The 12,606-nt window shown below is 48.5% G+C and overlaps 1 protein-coding gene across 1 annotated transcript in view; it reads right to left on the reverse strand.

Moving 5' to 3' along the window:
* The window catches only part of ABCA5 (ATP binding cassette subfamily A member 5), a 279,957-nt gene extending 268,011 nt beyond the window's left edge, over positions 1 to 11,946 (reverse strand). Inside the window, exon 1 of the mRNA XM_075351788.1 lies at positions 11,734 to 11,946. The gene's annotated coding sequence lies outside the window, so the exon portion shown is untranslated. The remainder of the gene's footprint in view (positions 1 to 11,733) is intronic.
* Positions 11,947 to 12,606: the final 660 nt, after the last annotated feature.

The following is a 12,606-nucleotide window of genomic DNA, read 5'->3' on the forward strand; positions in this document are numbered from 1 at the left end:
ACCGTATACCAAGAACACAAAAGAATATCTGACGTATACCGGTAACAATCCACAAGACTTGTCGTATACTTGGAACAGTCCACAAGGCCTGCCTTATACCTAGAACTCCCCACAAAACCTGCTATATACTGGGAACATCCCACAAGACCTGCCGTATACCGGGAAAACCCCACAAGACCAGGCGTATATCGGGAACACTCCACAAGACCTGCTCTATACAGGGAACACCTCACAAGACCTGTCGTATTCCAGAAACACCTCACAAGACCTCCCATATACATGGAGCAATCAACAAGACCTGCCGTGTACTGGGAACACCCCCACAAGACCTGCTATTTACTGGGAACACCTCCTAAGACCTGCTATTTACTGGGAACACCTCACAAGACCTGCTGTATACTGGGAACAATCCACAAGAACTGCCTTATCCGAGTAACTATCCACAAAACCTGCCGTATACGAGGAAAACCCCACAAAACCTGCCATATACCAGGAACACCCCACAAGACCTGCTGTGTACCAGGACCACCCCATAAAAGCTGCCATTTCCCGGACGCTTTCCACAAGACCGGCTGTATACTGGGAACATGACACAAGACCTGTTGTGTTGAAGCTGCTCCGACCCCATCATCTAATCATTACAGTTTGGCTCTTGTTTCTCAGTTTTCTACATTTACCCATTTTTCCTACTTCCAACATATCACCGTCAAGAACGTTGCTGCCTAATCCCATGGAATCTGGCATAGCATGTATACATAAAGTAGATAGAGGATGCATACATCTTTCTCGAGCACATTAGCGAGCCATCAGTACAGCCAGATTCATCTCTATATTTCCTGTTCAGCAGCGTTGTCATCGGTCCAGCGAACTGATAAAATATGTATGTGATGTTCTGTACCTCACATAAAGACGCTGTGCTGCACTCTGCACACAATCGATAGAAAGGACTAGATGAAGGGCTTCAAGCCTGTTATATATACCGTACTTACACTGCAGCCCCAAAATGATATCTATTCTTTCTTCCTATGGAATGTGGATCAGTTTTATAGTCCACATCGCACGGTGTTAGAGCGCACGTCTGTGCCATTCATAAAACCTCTAGTGACAACTCTCTTCCTGGAAATGTTCAAGAATGTGAAAATAACCTGACATTAAAGGGAAGATGGCATTAGAAAAACTATTGTTTACATCAGGTTATGTTAAATTATTTTTATTTTTTTGAAATAATGAGCTTTAATATTACTATTTAAAAACTAAAATAAATAAATGGAAAAAAAAAACATCTTACAATTTTCATACTGGCTAATAGGCTTAATAATAGCAGCAGATTGACGCAGGCCATATTTGTTTGTAAGGAATCGTTATCTGAGGATGCAGTAATTAGGGCAAAGCTCGTTGTGAAGAGAGGAGGTAAGCTGTGACATCTATTAAGAATAAAAGATCTTGTGTTATCTTCTGAATATAGAGGTGTTATTCATTGTATAGGAGGGGGAGGAGGTGAGCTGTGACATTATTGTTAATAATGGATTCTGTGTTATCTATTGTATATAGAGTTATCAGTCATTGTACAGGAGAAGGAAGTAAGCTTTGACATCTATTGTGAATGATTTATGATATGTTATCTACTTTATATAGAGGTGTTATCAGTAATTATACAGGAGGAGGAAGAGGTGAGCTGTAGTATCACCTAGTGTGGATGGTGGATCCCATGTTATCTACTGTACAGTATATAGAGGTGTTATCAGTCATTGTATAGGAGGGGGAGGAGGTGAGCTGTGACATTATTGTTAATGATGAATTCTGTGTTAACTATTGTATATAGCGTTGTGATCAGTCATTGTACAGGAGAAGGAAGTAAGCTGTGACATTTATTGTGAATGATGCATGATATGTTATCTACTTTATATAGAGATGTTATCAGTCATTGTACTGGAGGAGGAAGAGGTGAGCTGTGGTATCACCTATTATGGATGGTAGATCCTATGTTATCTACTGTACAGTATATAGAGGTGTTATCAGTCATTGTATAGGAGGGGGAGGAGGTGAGCTGTGACATCTATTGTTGGTGATGGATCTTGTGTTATCTTCTGTATATACAGGTATTATCTTTCATTGTATAGAAGGGGAGGAGGTGAGCTGTGACATCTGTCAATGATGGATTCTGTGTTATCTACTGTATATAGAAGTTTTATCAATCATTGTACAGAAGGGGGGAGGTAAGCTGTGATATCACCTATTGTGTATAGTTGATCCTCTGTTATCTACTGTATATAATGTTGTTATCAGTCAGTATAGGATGAGGAAGTGGTTAGCTGTGACATCACCTATTGTAAATGGTGGATGCTGTGTTATCTACTGTATATAGAGGTGTTATCAGTCATTGTACAGGAGAAGGAGGAGGTGAGCTGTGACACCATCTATTGTGAATGGTGAATCCTATATTATCTACTGTATATAGAGGTGTTATCAGTCACTGTACAGAAGGGGGGGTAAGCTGTGATATCACCTATTATTGTAAATGGTGGATCCTGTGTTATCAACTGTACTGTATATAGAGGTATTATTAGTTATTGTATAGGATCTGGAGGAGGTGAGCTGTGACATCTCCTATTGTAAATGGTGGTGCCTGTGTAATCTACTGTATACAGAAGTTTCATCAGTCTTTCTATAGGGGGAGGTAAGCTATGACATTGCCTATTGTGAATGGTAGATCCTGTGTTAACTACTGTATAAGGCCCCCTTCACACGTCCGTGAAAAACACGCACGTGTGTTACGGGCCGTTTTTCGGGTCCATGTCCCGTTTTTGTGTCCGTTTTTATGGTCCGTGTGGCACCTGTGTGAATTGCGTATGCTAGCCGTGTTTGTGTGTAGAACGTCCGTGTGTGCGTGTGGAATTAACGTGTATGTGTACGTGTAATGTACGTGTAATGTCCGTGTGTAATGTCCGTGTGTGTGATGCACAATGTCGTTTATAAATGTCGGCTGACAGCAGACAGAGTTGCGCGATGAGAATGAACTTGGGTGAACTTCACCCGACTTTTAATTTTAATGCCAGCCAGATAAAGCCATACGGCTGAAGGCTGGTATTCTCAGGATGGGGAGCTCCACGTTATGGGGAGCCCCCCAGCCTAACAATATCAGCCAGCAGCCGCCCAGAATTGCCGCATACATTAGATGCGACAGTTCTGGGGCTGTACCCGGCTCTTCCCGATTTGCCCTGGTGCTTTGGCAAATCGGGGTAATAAGGAGTTAATGGCAGCCCATAGCTGCCAATAAGTCCTAGATTAATCATGTCAGGCGTCTCCCCGAGATTCCTTCCATGATTAATCTGTAAATTACAGTAAATAAACACACACACCAGAAAAAATCCTTTATTAGAAATAAAAAACACACACATATACCCTGGTTCAACAATTTAATCAGCCCGAAAAAGCCCTCCATGTCCGGCGTCATCCAGGATGGTCCAGCGTCGCATCCAGCTCTGCTGCATGGAGGTGACAGGAGCTGCAGAAGACACCGCCGCTCCGGTCACCTCCACGCGGCTAATGAAGACAGCCGCGCGATCAGCTGAGCTGTCACTGAGGTTACCGGCTGTCACTGGATCCAGTGACAGCGGGTAACCTCAGTGACAGCTCAGCTGATCGCGCTGTTCCCTTCATTAGCCGCGTGGAGGTGACCGGAGCGGCGGTGTATTCTGCAGCTCCTGTCACCTCCATGCAGCAGAGCTGGATGCGACGCTAGAGCATCCTGGATTACGCCGGACATGGAGGGCTTTTTCGGGCTGATTAAATTGTTGAACCAGGGTATATGTGTGTGTTTTTTATTTCTAATAAAGGATTTTTTCTGGTGTGTGTGTGCTTATTTACTGTAATTTACAGATTAATCATGAAAGGAATCTCGGGGAGACGCCTGACATGATTAATCTAGGATTTAGTGGCAGCTATGGGCTGCCATTAACTCCTTATTACCCCGATTTGCCAAAGCACCAGGGCAAATCGGGAAGAGCCGGGTACAGTCCCAGAACTGTCGCATATAATGTATGCGGCAATTCTGGGCGGCTGCTGACTGATATTGTTAGGGTGGGGGGCTCCCCATAACGTGGAGCTCCCCATCCTGAGAATACCAGCCTTCAGCCGTATGGCTTTATCTGGCTGGTATTAATATTGGGGGGGACCGCATGCCGTTTTTTTTTAATTATTTATTTATTTATTTTACTGCACAGTATAGACACGCCCACCGGCTGCTGTGATTGGGTGCAGTGTGACACCTGTCACTCAGCGTGGGGGCGTGTCTCACTGTAACCAATCATAGGCGCCGGTGGGCGGGGAAAGCAGGGAATAGGAGATTGTTTAATGAGCGGCCAGCTTTTTCAAAATAGTAAAAGCCGCCGCAGCAGTGTGAATGCCGTGCAGCGCCGCGCCGGGGATCGGGGAACGGTAAGTATGAGAGAGGGGGGGAAACTGACTGACAGACTGTGAGAGATGGACTCAGAGACCGACAGAGAGACGGACTGACGGACTCAGGGAGATTGACCGACATACACAGAAATAGAAAGAATAGCCGACATCACTAGAAATAAAAACACCAAACGGACACGGACTATAGGTAGATGCATACGTGTTTATTAACGTGTGTGCACATACCCATAGACTTTCATTGTGTCCACGTGTGCGTGCTCCGTGCAGATAACGGACATGCATCCGTGCAAAACGCAAACACATACGGATCACGGACACGCACACACGGACATAATGAAATAACGCACGTGTGACCACAATCATAGATTAACATTGGTGCACGTTTGGCCGTGTCTCCGGCATATACGGAAACGGACCAAACACGCACGTGTATCACGGACGTGTGAAGGGGGCCTAACATACACAGAAATCCCCCACCTTGCAGCCTCAGCTTCTATCAGTGAGGCTATTAATGGTTGTCTGTAGAATGCTCTGCCACACTGAATGCATATGGGCAAATCATCAAGGTCTGTTCTGGCAGCTTCCTTTTGTAATTGCCAATTAATGATGTCCCAGATGTGTTCTACGGGAGACAAGTCCAGGAAGCTGCAGGCCAGGGTAGCATGTTTAGGCCCCACAGGATGCTCACAGTAGTACAAGCAACATGTGGCTTTGTGTTGCAACGTTGCAAAATGGCTATACTACTGGTCCCACCAACAAATCATTGTAACACCAAGCTGGTAATGTACCAGTTATGAAGACTAGAGGGGTTAAGCTGCTGTACATTATGACACCCCACACCAGAATCTCTGGAGTAGGACCAATATAACATTTCCTTGTGAAGGCCTCTTCATAGTGTTGCCCACAAGGTCTCCAGACTCATCGCTGAAGAGCACAAACCTACTTTTCAGCCTCCATTGCCGTCTTGCTCTTCACCATGATAGCTTTTGAGAGCAGAGGCCTGAGGTCAATGGATATCTGTAGCCAGACGTCTGGCTTACGGCCTAATGTTGTAAAAACGTCTTTTGATGGTGTGGGGTGGCATAATTTAAGGTAGCTTTCATTCCAGGTACACTAAAGGCTACTTTACACGCTGCGATATCGGTCCCGATATCGCTAGCGTGGGTACCCGCCCCCATCTGTTGTGCAACACGGGCAAATCGCTGCCCGTGCCGCACAACATCGCCCAGACCCGTCACACATACTTACCTGCCCAGCGACGTCGCGGTGACCAGTGAACCGCCTCCTTTCTAAGGGGACGGTCCGTGCGGCGTCACAGCGACGTCACTGAGCGGCCGCCCAATAGAAGCGGAGGGGCGGAGATGAGTGGCCGGAACATCCCGCCCACCTCCTTCCCTCCGCATAGCGGCCGGGAGGCAGGTAAGGAGAGCTTCCTCGTTCCTGCGGCGTCACACATAGCGATGTGTGCTGCCGCAGGAGCGACGAACTACATCGTTACTGCTGCAGTAACGATAATCGAGAATGGACCCCCATGTCACCGATGAGCGATTTTGCACGTTTTTGCAATGATGCAAAATCGCTCATCGGTGTCACACGCAACAACATCGCTAATGCGGCCGGATGTGCGTCACAAATTCCGTGACCCCAACGACTCCGCATTAGCGATGTCGCAGCGTGTAAAGCCCCCTTAACAGGCAGCTCAGTGTTACAATGATTTAGTGGTGGAACCAGTGGTACAATCATTTTTCAAAAATGTCCCAGGAGCAGTTCTTCAACACAGAGCGTCAGATTGCATGTCGATTACGCTACTGTGATTAGCCTGCGTGGCCTAAAGACGCTACCATGGCCTACATCATTGGTCGACAATTGCAGAGGATTGTGATGATTTGCTACTGCTAGCACTAACCTGAGGCTGATCCCTGCACTCCCTAACGTCCCTAGACAGGTCCTTCCCCCCCCCTCCGCGCTCCGCTCACATGCCTAGACCCTCGCTGACCCTAAGGCGGGCTTTGCACGCTGCGACATCGCAAGCCGATGCTGCGATGCCAAGCGCGATAGTCCCCGCCCCCGTCGCAGCGGCGATATCCTTGTGATAACTGCCGTAGCGAACATTATCGGTACGGCAGCTTCACATGGACTCACCTGCCCTGCGACCGTTGCTCTGGCCGGCAACCCGCCTCCTTATTAAGGGGGCGAGTCGTATGGCGTCATTGCGACGTCACACGGCAGGCGGCCAATAGGAGCGGAGGGGCGGAGATGAGCGGGATGTAAACATCCCGCCCACCTCCTTCCTTCCGCATATCCTATGGAAGCCGCAGTGACGCCGGTAGGAGATGTTCCTCGCTCCTGCGACTTCACACACAGTGATGTGTGCTGCCGCAGGAACGAGGAACAACATAGGACCGTCGCGTAAGCGTAATCATGGATTAGGCCGACGCTGCACCGATGATACGATTACGACGCTTTTGCGCTCGTTAATCGTATCATCAAGCCTTTACACACTACGATGTCGCATGCGATGCCGGAAGTGCGTCATTTTCAATTTGACCCCACCGACATCGCACCTGCGATGTCGTAGTGTGCAAAGCCCGCCTAAATTCACCCTTGCTAGTGACAGCCAGCGAGACTCTCACCACTACAAGAAGACAGCACAAGGTAGGTAAGACAAACGGAGTGGGGAAAGACGCAGCAACAAGCACTCCAAGGTTTCTTCAGTAAGCAACTTCGCAGCTGTAATAGAAACTACACCGCAGCTATGAATAAACAAGCTCCTTCAACATGGTCAGCTCAGGAATGAGCTATAGCCGGCATAGGGGGAATGAGAATACCAGCCACCAGCTAGCTTTATCTTGGCTGGGTATTAAAATTAGGGGGGACCGCATGTTGTTTTTTCCTAATTATTTATTTAAATTAAAAAAAAAAAGCCGCAGTTTCTCTTAGGCGAGGGACTTGCGCGAGTCTCGCGTCGCATCACCTGGTACAGCCGCACACTCTCCTGACAGAAGCGGGCCGCATGTGTTTCTATGTACACACACGCTCATGTTCAGAGAGCGGCAAGCTGTACCAGGTGATGTCATGCCTGACTCGCACGAGTCTGTCATCGCATCACCGGAACAGCCGCAGACTCTTCTGACGGGAGCGGGCTGCATGTGTTTCTATGTATATGCATGCTCATGTTCACAGAGCGGCAAGCCATGCTGGGTGATGTCATGCCAGACTTGTACGAGTCTGGCATCGCATCACCTGGCACAGCTGCACACTCTTCTGACGAGAGTGGGCTACATGTGTTTCTATGTATATGCATGCTCATGTTCACAGAGCGGCAGGCCATGCTGGATGATATTATGCCAGACTTGTACGAGTCTGGCATCGCATCACCTGGCACAGCCGCACACTCTCCTGACAGGAGCGGGCCGCATGTGTTTCTATGAACACACGCTCATGTTCAGAGAGCGGCAAGCTGTACCAGGTGATGTCATGCCAGACTCGCATGAGTCTGTCATCGCATCACCGGAACAGCCGCAGACTCTTCTGACGGGAGCGGGCTGCATGTGTTTCTATGTATATGCATGCTCATGTTCACAGAGCGGCAAGCCATGCTGGGTGATGTCATGCCAGACTTGTACGAGTCTGGCATCGTATCACCTGGCACAGCTGCACACTCTTCTGACGAGAGTGGGCTACATGTGTTTCTATGTATATGCATGCTCATGTTCACAGAGCGGCAGGCCATGCTGGATGATATTATGCCAGACTTGTACGAGTCTGGCATCGCATCACCTGGCACAGCCGCACACTCTCCTGACAGGAGCGGGCCGCATGTGTTTCTATGAACACACGCTCATGTTCAGAGAGCGGCAAGCTGTACCAGGTGATGTCATGTCAGACTCGCATGAGTCTGTCATCGCATCACCGGAACAGCCGCACACTCTTCTGACGGGAGCGGGCTGCATGTGTTTCTATGTATATGCATGCTCATGTTCACAGAGCGGCAAGCCATGCTGGGTGATGTCATGCCAGACTTGTACGAGTCTGGCATCGCATCACCTGGCACAGCCGTACACTCTTCTGACAGGAGCGGGCTGCATGTGTTTCTATGTACATGCATGCTCATGTTCACAGAGCGGCAGGCCGTGCTGGATGATGTTATGCCAGACTTGTACGAGTCTGGCATCGCATCACCCGGCACAGCCGCACACTCTCCTAACAGGAGCGGGCCGCATGTGTTTCTCATGTTCGGAGAGCAGCAGGCCGTACCGGGTATACCGCGTGCGCCCCTACCAACCTATCCCTTCCACCAACGTTTTTAATCTCCCTATTCTGGACCCCATAGACTTATATAGGTCCCGGATTCCAGAGTGGATCGGGTTGTTTTTTTTTTTAATTGAGCAGGGTCCCGTTTTTTTGCGAGTTCAACCAGCTCTAGTCTTGAACATTTGGTTTCCATCCTTCCATCATGAGATTGTGCACGGCTACAACGCCATCAAGGTCAATAAAGGAGGATGGCGATCAGTACAGAAAAGAGGGACAGGAGCCGCAAACTAGGACACTTATCGGACCCAAGGACTTACATACATGGCAGGAGATTTTATAAAGCTATTTGTGGCGTCTACAGAGTGAGTCAGTGGACAACATGCACCTTTATAGAATGCACCAAGATGCTAGTTTTGGTTTAGAACTCAACTTGGTGACAGATTCCCTTAAAAGCACCACTCCAGCTTATACTCACCTGCTACCATCTTCATCTGTTTCCATTGTCGCTTTGGTTGGTCTTCTCCAATTTGTGACCTGCCTGCAGGTCTAGTTATTCATGGAGTGCGCCAGAGATCACAACTTCATATAACTGTATGAGAGCCTCGTTCTTGCTCTCATAGACTTGCATTGAGAACTTGTGACTTCTGGCCATTTAGAGGTTTTTGTCACAAGATGACGGAGCCTTAAGGGTGCTTTACACGCTGCGACATTGCTAACGATATATCGTCGGGGTCACGTCGTTAGTGACGCACATCCGGCGCCGTCAGCGACATCGCAGCGCGTGACACCAAGGAGCGACGATCAACGAGCGCAAAAACGTGAAAAATCGTTGCTCATTGACACGTTGCTCCTTTTCCAAATATCGTTGCTGCTGCAGGTACGATGTTGTTCGTCGTTACTGCGGCTGCACACATCGCTATGTGTGACACCGCAGGAGCGACAAACATCTCCTTACCTGCGTCCACCGGCAATGAGGAAGGAAGGAGGTGGGCGGGATGTACCAGCCGCTCATCTCCGCCCCTCCTCTGCTATTGGGCGGCCGCTTAGTGACGCCGCAGTGACGTCACTATGACGCCGAACGCATCTCCCCCTTGAAGGAGCGATTGTTCGGCGGTCACAGCGACGTCGCTGAACAGGTATGTTCGTGTGATGCTGCTGTAGCAATAATGTTCGCTACGGCAGCGATCGCCAAATGTCGCACGAACGACGGGGGCGGGTGCTATCGCGCACAACATCGCTAGCTATCGCTAGCAATGTCGCAGCGTGTAAAGCACCCTTAAGTCCTGTTAATTTGCATGATCTCTTTAAAAATCTGTGCAATCAATAAAGACAACATGGCGCATGTGCACATTCAGCCCTTTGTTTACAGGATTCATACAGACAACAAAACACATGCACACATCCACCTGTTTGAGAGTCTATGGGATGAATGGAGTAAGCATGGCAAAGAGGCACAATCACCCTCTTGAAAGACAATAGTGCCTGGTGTCTGATCCTATCCACATCTTTCAAAGTCTATGACATTACTGGAGATGGCATGGCGCATGCGCACATACACCCGTTTGAGAGTCTATGGGTTAAATGGAGTAAGCATGGTAAAGGTGCACAAACACCCCATTTAAAGAATATAGAACGGGCTCCTTACCATATCAACCGCTTTCAAAGTCTATGACACTGCTGGATATAGCATGGCGCATGCACACATCCACCTGTTTGAAAGTCTATGGGATGAATGGAAAAAGCATGGGAAATGTGCACAACCACTCCCTAGTAAGAACATTAAACTGGTGCCTGACCATATGCACATCTTTAAAAGTCTATCACCTTGCTGGAGATGGCATGGTGCATGCGCACATGTAACTGAAAGTCTTTGGGACGGATGGAGAAAGGATGGTAAAGGTGCCCAACCACCACCCCCTTGAAAGAATATAGAACTGATGCCTGACCATATCCACATCTTTATAGGTCTATAACACTGCTGGAGATAGCATAACGCATGCGCACATCCACCCGTTTGTATAGGATAGAGAGAGAAAGCATGGTAAATGAGCACAAACACCCCCTTGAAGGAATATAGAACTGGCGCGTGAGCATATCCACTTCATTGAAAGTCTATGACACTGCTGGAGACAACACGGCGCATGCGCACATGTACCTGTTTGAAAGTCTATGGGACGGATGGAAAAAGCATGGTAAATGCACACAAGCATCCCCTGGCGCATGACCATATCTTTGAAAGGCTAGGACACTGCTGGACATGGCACAACACATGCGCACATCTATGACACTGCTGGAAATGGCATAGCGCATGCACGCATCAACCCATTTGAAAGTCTATGGGACAGATGGACACCAGAGACCGTAAGATTATTCAATAGTGTTGATAAATATTTTTAGTGGCCCATCCCTTTTCTATTAACATCTGGCCCCCATCCTCCCACCCCTTTCAATTAATAATAATAAAAAAATGCCTGCAAAACACTGTGTATACCTTCTGCCTTAAAGCGGCTATCCCATGAAAGACACAGGGCTATGCCGCTAATTCTGCACATATGGGTGCCCGCTCCCTGGCATACAGGTGGTCAAATTATGTTAAAATGAAAAGACGAGGAGATGCGACCATGTGTGTTTCCACATGTGCAACTCACTATAATGCAAATACCCATCCCCGGGCACCGCCATCGTAAGGGTGGTATTATGGTGCCTGGTATTTTGGCTTGTGCTGCAGCATACAAAATACATTACATCCATGAGAACTATGCCATATAACGCACGGCTGCATACAAAAATCACCAGGTCGCCTTTTTCTGTGGTTGGCAATGTAAGAATGTGTGCTGCCAAGGGGCAAAGACCACCAGCCCCAGCCATAAGAGGGCACATATTAATAGAACCTATTATAGGGCAATATTGAAGATAATACACCCGATCTGCAGATATAAAGAGCAGTAACACCATAGGGAGGTGCAGGGTCACCGGGCATCCACAGTGGGCACACAATGAACACCCACTGGCCGCGTACACAGCACTATGCCCCCCCACAGACAACCAGTGCTCAGGTACCTGCAGCCGCAGATGCTCCAGGACAAGGATGCTGCTCCTGCAGGCCGGTGATGGATCCCAGGCCAGCCCCGCTCCCTCCCCGGCCGGCAGTGATCACACGGACAGCCGCTGCCGGAGCGCGGACCCCGGGGCAGCGCTCACACTGACACAGCCGGGGAGGAGGGACCACAGCGGACGCCGGCGACACCTGCCGGCCACAACGGGGCACTGCAGCCGGGCCTGGAGACTGGAGGGTGACTCATCACCAGGCAGCATCTCATGGATCTGGACCATCCGTCTTATTTCTATTGTTTTCTCAGCTAGCTTCTAAAGAAACATAGAAGAAAACGCATGCGCCTTAGAACACACAAGGAGATACGGTTCACTACAGCTGCTATTGAGAGTAAAGAAACGTACATGCCCCAGCAAAACGGGACTAGAAAGCATACGCCACCGGGACAGACCACTGAACCGGGATAAAGCGCAGTGTGCAGGCACCTGCTCAACTACGATTTATTCTGCATCACATTGCTTATCCTGTATTGACCCTGAGTTACCTCCTGTATTATACTCCAGAGCTGCACTCACTATTCTGCTGGTGCAGTCACTGTGTACATACATTACATTACTTATCCTGTACTGACCCTGAGTTACATCCTGTATTATACTCCAGAGCTGCACTCACTATTCTGCTGGTGGAGTCACTGTGTACATACATTACATTACTTATCCTGTACTGATCCTGAGTTACATCCTGTATTAGGCTGAGACCGCACGTTGCGTTCTATTCCGCAGCGTGTAAGTCACTGCGTGTGCGTCTCAGAACGCAGCCGAAAAAGCTGCGTTCCGAGACGCATTTGGCAGAACGCAAAGTGCAGACATTCCTGGTGACAA

The sequence above is a fragment of the Anomaloglossus baeobatrachus genome, chromosome 5, assembly GCF_048569485.1.
Source record: "Anomaloglossus baeobatrachus isolate aAnoBae1 chromosome 5, aAnoBae1.hap1, whole genome shotgun sequence".
Classification (NCBI taxonomy): Eukaryota; Metazoa; Chordata; class Amphibia; order Anura; family Aromobatidae; genus Anomaloglossus; species Anomaloglossus baeobatrachus.